The 13760-nt window shown below is 37.7% G+C and overlaps 1 protein-coding gene across 4 annotated transcripts in view; it reads right to left on the bottom strand.

Annotated features, from left to right (window-relative positions):
- Ntrk2 (neurotrophic receptor tyrosine kinase 2) overlaps window positions 1–13760 on the bottom strand; it is a 349269-nt gene that overhangs the window by 139336 nt on the left and 196173 nt on the right. The gene's annotated exons all lie outside the window — the stretch shown is intronic.

Below are 13760 nucleotides of genomic sequence, written 5' to 3'. Positions count from 1 at the left end.
TGGAATGGAACAACCTTTGACCCAGCTATCCACTCCTCAGTATACACCCAAAGGACTTAAAATCAGCATACAATAGTGATGCAGTCACATCAATGTTTATAGCAGCTCAATTCACAATAGCTAAGCAAAGAAACCAGCCTAGGAGCCCTTCAACAGATAAATGGATAAAGAAAATACGGTCTATATGCACAATGGAATATTATTCAGTCTTAAAGAAGAATGAAATTATGGCATTTGCAGGTACATGGATGGAAATGGAGAATATCAGGCTAAGTGAAATGAGCCAATCCCCAAAAAACAAAGGCTGAATGTTCTCTCTGAGTTGTGGATATTAACATACAATAAGGGAGGAGGGAAGAATAGAAGTTCATTGAATTAGACAATGGGAAATGAAGGGAAGGGAGAGGGGAGGGAAATAGGAAAGACAACAGAATGAACTGGACATAACTTTGCTATATTCATATATGAATACATGACCAGGGTAACTTCACATCATGCACAAACACAAGAATGGAAGTTATATTCCATGTATGTATAAATATGTCGAACTTCTGTCAAGTACATCTAAAAAGAACAAATATAAAAAGAAACAAACATGTTGGGCATTAAGGAGGTAGATGACCAAAAGCTCTATGACCTTCAGAAGCAATTTTCCATGGGTTCATAGTCCAAACTAAAATTTTGCCTTACAGGAAAACACAGGGATACAACTTTAATGTCATGAATTATTATAACCACAGCGTTAGCTCTCAGGCAGTTTCTCTGCATGGAAATAACTGCTAGTTGAGTCCATAACAAATTCTTCATCACAGTCACTTTTATTTATGAAAATATGCAGTTGACCTAAAGAGCTGAAATCCCATTTTCTGTCTACAGTCGTTCTGTGGGATCTGAAGTTCTCTGCTTTCGGCTAAGTCACTCGTCAGAGGAAACTTGGTGGAAATGAAGCACAGAGTTCTTTAAGCCTGAGATAGGGAAACCAATTTTGAACACTGGATTTCAATATGTCTTATAGGAAATAGTTTCTCCTGACACCCTTCTTTTCCAAAGTTGCCCAAACTATGTCCATTTATTATTTCAGGTTAAGATTTTCCCATGTACTTGACAGAATGTTTCTCAGGATTATTAAAAGCAAAAAAAGCGGGATCGCTTCTATCCTGCTTCAAGTTCATTTTACACATACTCAATTTATTATAGCACAAACACCAGATGTGGGTCACATTTAAATTGTGTCTTTAATATAAAGATCGGAAAGTTGCTGAAACCATATGTAGGTGATAGTCATTCTTCAATAGCTGGAGAGCATGTTTGAAGGTCTCAACCTCATGATTAGCACTCAGTTCTTTTAGTGGTTTGTCATTTGAATCCCGTTTTCAAAGGATCATCAGAAAATAGGCTTTTGGTCTTTCAAGTTTCTAATTAGTAAAGTCATGCTAAATAATTTCTATATACCTAGATCACAGATTGTAGTTATAAAGTACCAGGTAGTCCAGAAAACACTGAATCGTCTTACAGTCCCAGCAAAGAGTTAGCAAAGACATGGACTTTTCCATCAGTTCCTTTGCCCCTTGACCACATTTGGTTCACATATTACATGTTCTACATTTAGTTTAGTGACTTTATCTTTCATGTTAACGTTTTTCAGAAAAAGAATAGTGGATTCTGAGAAACACAAATAAATGTGTGGCTGCAAGATACCCTGATTGCAGTGATAGACATAAAATAAAGGAAATATCTAAAATCGCCCTTACTGGCACTACACAAAGTCTAATTAGTGTTCAGTGTCTATGATAAATAGTGCCTAACAAATGGCTTAAGCATCATAATCATTATGAGAAGACCACAGTTTTTATTAAACACTGAAAATCACATTTTTCCCAGTGGTTGTATTGCAAGATAATGAACTCTACAAGTGGCAACAGAGATGCAAATTCAATTTTGCACAAGACTCACAAAATGCCATAATATATTATGCTGGTGGAGACAGAGCCTTCGTCTAGACAAAATGCAAAAATCTCCTCGTGTTCAGTAAATGTGTATAATTAGGAAAATATGAAGAGCAGCTAATCATCAGTATTGCATGCATGTCTGTATCTCCAATCCTGTGTTTTACAAAACTCTAGTTGGAAGTTGAAGTTCACTCTTGTGTGTTTCAAGTTTTACCTTTTCAGTTTTCAAAAGGACTATTGGTGTTTGTGAAATTAGAAGCCACCTTAATCAAGTCTAAGAATTTGGTAGCTCTTCCTTAAATCTTCCTCTTTCTACAGAATGACATACTAGGGTTTTAATTTGTAAGAGCAGGTTTTATTATACAAATAAGCATACACTGTCTAGGGACAAAATTGAAGCAGCTCTGATAGTTTTATTAATTTATTTGATTTACTTCTGGTTTCTCTTACCCAATCTTATTTATGTCAAAGTAAGTTGAAGCAGAATTCATTATGTAGTGAAATGTAATTTGAACACTTTTTATTGGAACATGATGATTCAATCATTTCTCTCCCTAAGTCCCATTATTTCCTCTTACATTATTTTGCACAGATCAAATCACATAAGATGAAGTTCTGAAAGAAACTTAAGAATTTGCAGGGAGGGATGAAATAATATCCCAATAATTTCTTGTGCTATGAAATCTAAGCTATATAATAATTAACATTCTAATAACTTTGTATTATATGATAGCATATTTTCTTGAGGAAAATCAACTGCATTATGAACTTGACTTTTTTTGAGTAAACTTTTGCTAGAACTGTAACTTCTAATCATTTTGATTTAGAATTGGATGAATCACCAAGCCTAATCTGATCCAGTTTGGGCATTTCTGCCTTTTTTGATTATGTGCTTTACAAAATTTTCCAAATTTCTACTAGGTCTTTTACTCTTCAAACAGAAGGGGTTTGGGGTTTTTTGTGTTTTGATAACTTTAAGAAATATTAATAAAAAAACACAAGTGGATATTCATCTCACTGCTATGTATTAACCCTTAACATACAGAATCTTGAACTCATAAATGGATCAAGTTACCAAAGCCCATTCCCAGGTTGTTTTGTAAGGCCCCAATGAGTTAACTTAAAAAGTTGCCAGAGCTGCTGATGCTAAAAAGGGGTTAAAAATGAAAACTGCAGATGAGCTGAGGTCAGCCTAGCTAGATAACAGGGTGACAAGACTATGTCTTAAATGCCTTCCCTGTGCTGTCCTCCAAATCACAATTCCTATGCATCAACCATCATGAGTGACCTATCTGCATGTTTATAAACCTGTAAGAGCTAAATGAAGACCAAAGAGGATAGCCAGACATCAGCACAGAAGGAGGGTCAGAGAAATCTGAAGTGTAAGCTTGTCACAGGGAGTTTGCCTCCTCATCTCAGCCAGCCTGATGGTCCTTCCAGAAGAATACTGTCCCTGGATGTGACCTGGAGCAGTCATCTCCATTTCTAACACGCATCTGAATCATGGGGGATTTGTAGCAATGCAGATTCTCTGGCCTACCATTAGGCACTCAAATTTAACAGATACTGGTTGATTTTCAACGATTTGACTCTTAGAAAGAATCTCTAGTTTGTTTCTATTACATACACAAGCAAACATATATAAGCACACAAAAGAACAATAGGTACTACACAATGAGGGACACAGGTTAAAAAACTTAACCTTACTGATTTCTGACAATAGCAGATTGGCTATCTAGAAGACTCAGGGTTAAGCGTAAGAATATACAGGTCTCCTCTTACAAGGCTGTTCCCAGATTTGATTGGTATTTAAGAAACAATAAACTGGGCATGGCCACAAACAAAAAGCCACAAAATGACTTTTTACCCTCACCTCCCAAAGTTGTAGAGCTGCCATTGTTTGGCACTTCATCAAAATGAGGGTCTGAGACACTGGCCTTTACCATTTGGGATCATTTTCTACCATGTTGTCAATCACTGTTTAGAATGTAAACAATGTAAACAGATCCTCCAGTATGGGAAGAAGTTTTAGGATTTAAACTATGAGCAAAAAAAAAAAAAAAAAAAAAAAAAAAAAAACCGGTTGCAGATGATATGACATCATCTCATTGACTAAATTAGCTAAATTTTCAATGTAAACTGCCTCAAATTCACTGTGGGTTGGTGTTGTGTGTTGGGGGAAGCATGAAAGCATGGCTAGAAAAAGAGAGATGGCACTAGTTTAGAATGTGCATTAGAATACTGGCTCTGGAGTCAGACTGTTCAGGTTTAAGTCATAGTCCTTCTGTCTCTTAGCTGCATGTCCTTGGACAAGTTGTTTAAACTTTCTGTGCCTTATTTTCTGCTTCTGTGTGATTAAAGCAACAAGTAAGACTGATTACATGGGGCTTTTGTATAAGTTTAATTATACATATATACATTGTAAAATGGCTAGCCTATACTAATAGCATAATAAATATTTATTATTATTATTGTATTAGTTACATAATTAAGTAGTGGTCCTGACCTCAGGAAACAAGTTCTTAGCTTCCTGGCTAAGTTTTTTTTTTTTTAAATGCTAAATTAATGAACACATATTTTTGGAGTCTAAACCTTGATTCTTTCACAATTATCATCTGTCCCCAGAAAGAAGTCATGTGACACACCTAATGGAGTTAATCCCTAAACTCCTTGACCTTTATCTGGAAACTTCTGAGTTTCATTTTGATAACAAGCTCCTCACACATCTTCCCAAGCAACCCCTTCTTGGACTTTGAACTTCAAATCCTCCCAGGGACCACTGCTTTCAGGTCACTAAGGATATACTCTGTACTAGTTTTTTCCAAAATTACTCTGCTTTTGTATTCATGTTATTATTTCTTTTTGGATTTCTTCTAGAATCTTCTGTTTTTCTTGTTGCCAATCCTTCTCCAAATTAAAAAAAGTCACCTTTGAAACTTCAACATGAGGCCTCTGAGAGATTATTCCCTCAAAAAACAAAACACAAAGCATTACCATACCCGAAACCCAATTTACAAAACCATACAGGAGAATTCTCAAAATATAAATGACACGGAAAATGGACTAGAAAGAATGGGAAAACTAGCTTTAAATCCAACAGCAAACAGATATGGCCATGGGGGAAGATGATACCCAGCTGGAATGGAGAGGCGAGCTCCCTTTTGCTCCTACCAGAGTCCTGGGCAAATTGAACTTATTAGCCACACCTGAAGCTCAATGAAGTAGAAATGTATCCCACCCCCAAAGCTACAGGAAGATGACGTGGAGTAGATCATTCACTGACTTGTTCCTTCAGTTATTCACCACCTATTTATTATGTACCTACAATGTTCTAGGCACTGTTCTAAGAGCTGATGATGCAAAAGCACTTGTTTGCTCATTGAACAGTCCATGATTAGAAAACTACAAAACTGTCAATAAGTAATTATTTCCATCTGCAATTTTCAATATCACTCAGTGACTACTGCCACTGAATTCCCAGTAAGGCGTGACTTCCTGATTACACATTCATCATCCTACAGAAACATATGACTATATACGCTGAGCTTTCAATCCTATCTGAACTTTCATTCCCATCCCTTCTGCCCCCTCCCATCCTGCAGTTTCATTGTTAAAAGTCCCAGAGAATCTTATTAGTCAGAAATTTGTTTTATTTCATCTCAATGGGAAAATTTCCATACTGGCAAATGCATCTAGATACATGGAAAAACACACCCAACCCCCACCCCAGGGGAAGTAAAGAACTCATCCAATTCTCTTTGGAAATATTTTGGTATCTTTTCTCTGAAGTCTCATTCTAATTAGTCTCTTCAAGCTGCTCTCTGACTGTGCCTCCAGGACCCCAAAGGGCTGCCCAAGCTCTGCAGCTCGGTGCTGATACATGCACTGAAGTGTAGGGGGGCTTGGAAATCTTTAGTAAACAGTGTCTTGATTGTGCTCTTATTTGTCTCCATGGACTGTGAACTGCAATTGAATAATTCAAATCCCAAACTCTGGTCTCTTCTAAGTTATCAAGATCATTAAGAAAATAGACATGGGGTCAGAAAAGAATTATTCATTTTGGATAACCTCCGCTTCCTAACTTATCTGAAATTCCCAAGCCCAATAAAGACTTGTCATGTGACATTTTTGGAAAATACATGTTAGACTCTAATTATGCAAATACTAATACAAGACATTGGTCTCATATACAAATCTGTGTAAGCATATGTGCGTGTCACCATATCAAAAATATCAGCTCCTTGATATCCCCTGACTTTACAAAGCTTCTAAAAACAATTTCAGTGCCAACCCATGTTTTCTAACAGACTCACTAAAAATCTACATATATTTTGACCCCTTCCAGTGAGACAGTTTGGAAATATGGAATTTTCCATGGAAAAATGAAAGAATGAGGTATAGAAAGTGATCCAGAGAAGCTGTCTGTCCTCTGAAATACTTACAAGATTGGTGTCAAGATTGGTTCCATAGAGAACAATGATGAGAAGGTATTATCAGCCAACTTCCCTGGTACAGAATGAGCAGGACAGGTGCTGTGGATGTTCAACTATCACAGAGTGCTGAGGAAAACTCAGTAAACCTGTGCATTCCAACATGTTTCTGAAAACACTTGGCTCTCTCTGAACTCCAATGTAGAATGACAGATATCAAGTTTATCTAGGAAATCAGAGATGCTAATCTCAGAGGAATGAAGTCACTCAATAAAGAGTCCAAGGTCTATAGTGTAGGATGTTTTTTCTAGGATTTTCAGAAATAAAACAAACTAAAGGGCAAACTCTTAAGAATAGACTTGGCAGAAAAAGGGAAGGAGAATTTTATACTTTTTTAGTTAAGAAGAAATTTTTAAAAAAGGTTTTATTATTCATGATAATTTAGTGCTTCTGATAAAGAGAAAACATGACTATCACCCTAGTGACTCTGTGTCAACCATTGCACCACAGGGGGCCTAGGGCCTGCTGACAGTTTTTTCTCCTCTAGTGTTAAATACTCTGCTTGCCAGGTGGGAATTCTCCAGCCTTCATATTTGAGGATGACTACACTCTAGCATACCTCCATAAACCTACACGAGAAACACTACAATTCCAACACTACAATTCCTCTTGCAGGGCTAGAAAATTGCTAGACATCAATTTTGTACAAGATGCGCAGTAACACAAGACTAGAAAGAACCCTCACTTCCAGGAGACCTGAAATAGAAACTCAACCATGTGTTAGGAGTATAATTTGAATGTGTTCATTGTCATCCTAATCTTTCTGAGCCTCAGTTTTCTTCTCTGCAGAATAGATGAATATCTGTGCTGCAACATTGATAAAGATTTTTTTTAATGTGAAAATACAATCCATGTTACCTGACATATAAAAGACATTATATACAAGTTGCTTAAATATAGTGAATGCAGACATTACAAAAGGGACTCATATGATTAAGGACTAGGCTGAGTGAAAACAATATTTTAAATCTCAATTGTTGCATCTTTAAGTTAGCAAATATACACAAAACTTCCAAATGTGGGGGAAATGAAGTCATATCTAATAAGTTTGTTTTAAGAACTTAACTGATTTAAAAATATTTTCCCCACTATTTCTCCCCTAAATTATTTCTCAAATGATTATTTCTCAAATTTACTTAGACGTTCCCCTAACCCTCATATCCTTTACAAAAGAAGCTCCTCCACCCTCCTCAGCCACAGAGCCATGTTTATTTCCTCACTCTGGAAAGTCACATTTTTTAGAAAACATGCAGTGAGAAGATGACTGTGCATGTCTCTCAGATATTTCGGTAGGCAGCACAGGATGGTTAACACTGGAGATGCTGAGGCTGGTTGAGCAAATGAGAGTTAAGGAATGCATTTCAGGGGCAGTTGAGGAGGGAGTTGAGGAAGAACAATTAGGCCAGGAACACAGGAAGAGGGAGATGACTGACAGATAATCAGCTCAGTTGTTCATGTATACAAAACTAAGTTTTGCAAAAGCCAGAGATTTACACACGATCTGGGCCAGAAGGATTTCTGAATCCAGGACCCAGTGAAGGTGGAAAAAGTGAGATTTTCTCCTTGTGCACACAATTTAAGGAAATACCCCTCAAAATAAGTAATTGAGTTTAAACAATAACTTAATGTAATACCGTAAAAATATAAATAAATGCAAATAACCATGATAAAAAAATAACAGAATTTTAAGCAAAGAACTTGCAGGACTCATCTCACTTACCTTCCTAGCCCTACTGAGATGATGTTGTCTTTATTTAAAGTTTTGATATCTTTATCATAGATACTTTTCACATTCATATTTTATATTTTAAAATATTGCATGAGAATATTATTCATCTTGATGTTGTGATTGTTTGGTACCCTTTTAAATTCTATGCTTTGAGTGACCTTCTTCTCACCTTAATGGTTGTCCTACCTATAGGAAATGGGGGTGGGCTGTGGGAAACCTAGAGTGGCTGTGTGGGAGCAACTCAGCAACCAATGGGAGCAACTTTGAGGAGATGCTTTGAGGAATCTCAACACTGAATTACATTTTCAGGTCTATGCAAGAGTAATTATTAGAAAATGACAAAACCAGGCGACAGAGACCACAGATGGATCTGACATTCTTGTCTTTATTGGTATATGTGTTTGGCTCTGAATGATCAACTACATTACAAATTCCAGAACAATATATCTCATTTGCAAGAACATGTCTGTAAGATAGTGAGTTCAAAGTTCCATTGATCATTCATATACACATGTGGATCAGCTCTGGAGTTTCTGAACATAATGAGAGAATACAAAGATGAGCTCCACTCTCTTGTATCAAATATGAGGAAGTGATACAAAGGTAAGAAACACTCAGCAATCAACAGTGCCCCTTCCCTATCCCTCCCAGCAGAACATGGTACAGTCCCAGAGGGCGGATCCCAGCCCTAGATGGCAGCAAGGACTGCCCAGTCAGCAGTGGGGAAGCAGCAGGGTCTCACAGGGAGGATCACAGTAACACCCAGATCTGGGGCCCATTAGCAGAAAGGTCTCATTGATGAAAATCAATCCATCCCTAACTACCCACAGTCCTTTCTCTCTAAAAGTGGACACACAGCAAAGGGATAATTTGAATTAATCCCTCAACAAAGTAACCTCTTCCTCACATACCCAATTTCTTCCTCACACTGAGGCCAAAGGAGGCACAAAGTTTCTCAATAACATGAATCTTCTCAAAGAGAACAAATAAAAAAAAACACATACAACCTGGGATGGTAACAAGAACAAGCCCAATGTGTCAACTATTAGACACAAATCTAGCTAATATTCACTTTAATTAATAACTTGGTGTAAGATATATAAGAGATAGCAAAGTATGCATGATTCAGGAGAAGTATGATTCAGGAAATGAGTGATGATCTTATTCCCTTTGATATGTGTCCATTGTCTTTCTACTCAAAGTTCAATTCAGAAATCTGAGACTCAGTGAATCATAACCAATACCTTACTAATAACATGAGCATTTTCCTCTTTCACAACCAGTATCTATTGATGGAGGTCAACATAGGGTTCCAAGGAACCAAAAACCTTACATGTAAACAGAGGAATTTTATCATCCACTCAAAGGTTCTTTAAAGAAAAGAAACACCTTAAAAGTATATCCTCTAACAGTCCTTAGGAAAGAAAAGAACAGCCCTCTATAACTAAGGCTCAGGCAGCTATACATAGTCACAGTTTTTTCTGTGGCTATCAGGAAATGGCATTAATGGAATTAGGAACTAGGAAGAAATGTGATCATTAACATCATAGTTCCTGAACCCTAAGCCACAGGGAAAAGGAGGGAGGATGGGAGAACAAGATGGGCAAAGAAATTTATATTCAAGGAAGTAAACCCAGGATAGAGAAAACATGAGACCCATTAGTTCGTCTGACTGGGATACTCTGCTAGAAGATAAGAATGAGTTCTACCCTGGGGTACAGAGGCAGTTAGTGTCCCTCTATTTCTTGGCAATCTACTGAAGGCCAAATTACTTGCAGAAGTAAACTGTTTTGGAGTGAGGGGTTGGGGCAGAGGTAAGTGTTGAGCATGAAATTATAAAAGGATCCGTCATTCCCGTAGAAAAGCAATTCAGCTGGCTACTCAGTGATGCCATCTCTGCTTATTTTACAAGCAGACATAGCATGTAATCTCTAATAAAGACATTCCCTGAAGTGGAGACTAGCTATTTTGATATAATTACATAGTGTAGGGCTTTATCCTGTCCTCTCTGTATCAAACACTTTATTAGAACATTAGGAATATGGCACTCAGTCTAAATGCCATCATTATCCAATAATGAGCTGGGGTTCCACTAATGCACCTAGATGGTCAATCGCATGGTTAAATAAATGTGTTAAATAAAAACAACAGGACAACAAGAATGTTGACATATACCCACAAACAGTAAATGATAAGAATCATATACCATATATAGTAACCAGTAAGAATAATACAAAAACCAGGCTAGATTATTGTATTCTTCATAGAATTCTTCCCTATTTTTGGTTCAGAATCACACAGATCTAATCTCTTATAAATCACAGGAATCTATTTGTTCTGAACTCATTTTTGTAATCTGCCAACTTTAATATTACTCTGCAAAATACCAGCACTGACATACTATTGTATACCATGCTATTAATAGAGGTGCCTTTGCCAGAACCCTACTCTAGGACCAGATGCCTGAAACTACAAAAGAAGTCTTTCATGATGAAAAATCTGGGGACCTCTGAGCAGCTAACACCATCAAGTTTATGTAAGACTGGAGGACCAAGGATGAACTCTAGCTCATCAGAGGTCTTTGCACCGTCTGGGGGTCTCCAGTGAAAGAAAACGTATCTCTTATATTGGGAAACATCAGCTGTAACCAATCTGGCTCTTTAAGATCCAGCTGGTTAAGTTCCTTAAAAGGAACTAGATAGCTAGGATAAAGAACTGGGAGACAAAAGTGACCAGTGGCTGCAACTGAGCAACAATCTGCATTTGGGGTCATCTATAGCGTTGACCCTAAAGGAGAACTGTTAGCATGCCTTGTCAAAACAAGGGAACTCTCATTTCCTGAGACTTCCCAGCCCACAATACAAAGCAAATATGAAATGTGAACTGGAAATGACATATCCAGGATGCTTCCTACTGAGTTTCCAGTACAATTCACCAAAGGCAAACCACTACTATAAAAATATAACATAGCCCAGCACAAATAATGGTTAGGGTACACACAGTTCCACTTCATTAGAACTATTAGAAGATATTAATAGGAGATTCATAAAACTAAAGAGCTGTACATCCAAATGACTTCTGCAATTATCTTTAACTGTTGGGATTCAGGTGATTTTATATCATTTTGTTTCTTACATTGTCCAAGTTTTCTACTATAACTTATTTTATTTATTCTCATTTTTAAATACCCAATTTTTGGTCACCTGAAAGTGTTCTGGGTGATCAAGACTTAATTCTGTCTTATTAGTAAAAATCTTCGGGTTTATACAAACAAGGGTAACCAACTCATTGTAGTTTGCCTGAGACTCCTGGTTTTAAAATTGAACTTTTCATGCTGTAGCAATTGCCTCATGGGCAGTTACTCTAAAATTTTTACTCCCTTTTTCTTCTTGGTCACAAGCCCCTCCATTGAGGAAGTCAAGCATTCACCTCCAATAGAAACACACAGCATTCCTTCAAAGATAGGAAGCAGTCCCAAATGGAGGACAAAATTGACTCAGCTAACCCTTGAGTCATGGCCTTAGTCTCAGAAGGTAGCTCTCACTCCCACTGAGGGAGATGAAGGAGCAAAGCCACCTTTGTATACATGGTAACCAGGTTGCCTCAATTCTTTTTTGCCTATTACACATTGCATATTCTTCTTACCTGCCTTTCCAGAGTAGAAACAATGATCACAGAAAAAAGAACCAAAACAAACCAGCAAGAAACCACTACAACTTCACTGAGTATGCTGGGTAGCATTACTGTATCTTAGGAAAGAGAGTTGGCTGAATGCAGAAGCTCAACCATGGTGGATTATCCTCTTGGGCTGGAGGAATCAGTAAAACAGGAAATTTGCACTTCACAGGGAGGAGTCCCACCTAATAGCTGCCATGAAGGGTTGAGCATCACATCCAAAAAACTCCAATCATGCCCTCTCTACTTGACTGTTCTAAGCATTTGAACAACAGGAGCTTCTTAGCAACACAGGCAGTTACTCTGCATTTGTGTTTGCTGAGCTGGTCCTGGTCCACAATCTGCTGGCACATGCAAGAGTACCCAACCTGAAACCAAAATGGGGTGCAACTTGATTAGGTTCATCCTGCTGGTACACACTCCAGTTGGGCTGGGTCTTGGGAAACACCCAGAACAAATGTATTAGGATACTCTATCTGCCAGGGTGCTTCCAAAACATCACTGATGATTTGGTAAAATTTAACTGAAATGGCTGATGTGTGCAGGATGCACAATTCCATCTTGGTTGGCTAATGATGTTTCGGAATATCACTATGGGTGTTTCCCCAATGTAGATCCATAGTAATAGATTTTTTTCCTTTTCAACATCAATTTTAGGATTGAGTGTTTTCTCTAGGAGGTCTATGTATCCCATAATTGGGTGCTATTTCTTTTCTTGATGACAAATAATATCATCTGGTGGTCATATGCTAATAACATGATTTTACTTGGTTTCAAATGTGCTTGAAACTGGTTTGCTAGCAATCTTCATCTCAGTGGATTTTATAACATAGCTTACATTTTAAATGTAATTATGCAGCATGTATTCATTTCCTTTCTTCCAGGGAATGCAAGTTGCTTTTTTAAGCATTATTTGATAGCCTCTTACCATCTCCTTTGGAGTTGAAAGGGAATATAATATCAAATTGCTGTAGCTAGCGATGGGGGACTATGGCACCGAGAGGGAGAGAGAATTGTACTGGGACCTGCAGAATGCCAGCAATGTGCCATGACAGCCCCCACGGGACAGGTTGTCAACCCAGTGTGCCATAAACGAAGCAATTTCTAAGGATCCTAAAATAACTGCATTCTCTCTACCCCAATGCTCATGCTGGGCAGAATAGGCTTAGCTTATTTTTAAAGTGCAGGCCATGGCCTTCAAAGGCATACAAACAGTTCCCAGAGCAGCTATTATTTGGCCAATTAAATGCTTAGAAGAAAATATATTTTTGAAAGACAAAATTAAGAGGCAAGGGACAGGAGAAAGTGCTAAAGCAATTGTTTCTACCTGTTTCTGAATCCTATCCCTGGCCACCAAAATGCACTACAGTCATATGATTACACTGAAGTTTGAAGGTAACCCTGGGTAACTCTCAGGGCCCTCATTCTTTGATCAAATGAGTTCCTGGGGTCCTGGATATAATTCAGAATTTTTTGCTCATGTGTACTCAAAGTGATGTTGCAAATATGTTCAAAACCTCTGCAGCTCTGTGAAAAATATCACCTCCGTTCCCTCCCTTTGTTGGTAACACAATGACCAAGTGGACGTGGCAGTTAAGAGGAGCTGGATGGGAACCCTGTGTGATATTTTCAACTACTATTCAAAGACTCACTCTCTTTATAACATCTTATTTCCTTAGTCCTAGCTGGTCTGTGAATCTGTGCTTATCTACATTACTGCCTAATAAGCATGTAACCAGTGAACACACACACACACACACATACACACACACATGATGCCTGGCGAAGCATGGCACACACTGGAGGAAATCAATAAATATCTATTTCATTAGAAATATAATCAAAGTGGGAAATGTCAAATTTCTTCATATGTATCTGTCACAGTGAGTTATTAGCCCTAGGTATGCATAGAGGGCA

Source organism: Sciurus carolinensis, chromosome 14 (assembly GCF_902686445.1).
Source record: "Sciurus carolinensis chromosome 14, mSciCar1.2, whole genome shotgun sequence".
Lineage (NCBI taxonomy): Eukaryota > Metazoa > Chordata > Mammalia > Rodentia > Sciuridae > Sciurus > Sciurus carolinensis.
Note: the sequence above shows the minus strand (reverse complement) of the source record. Positions and strands in the feature narration are given on the sequence as shown.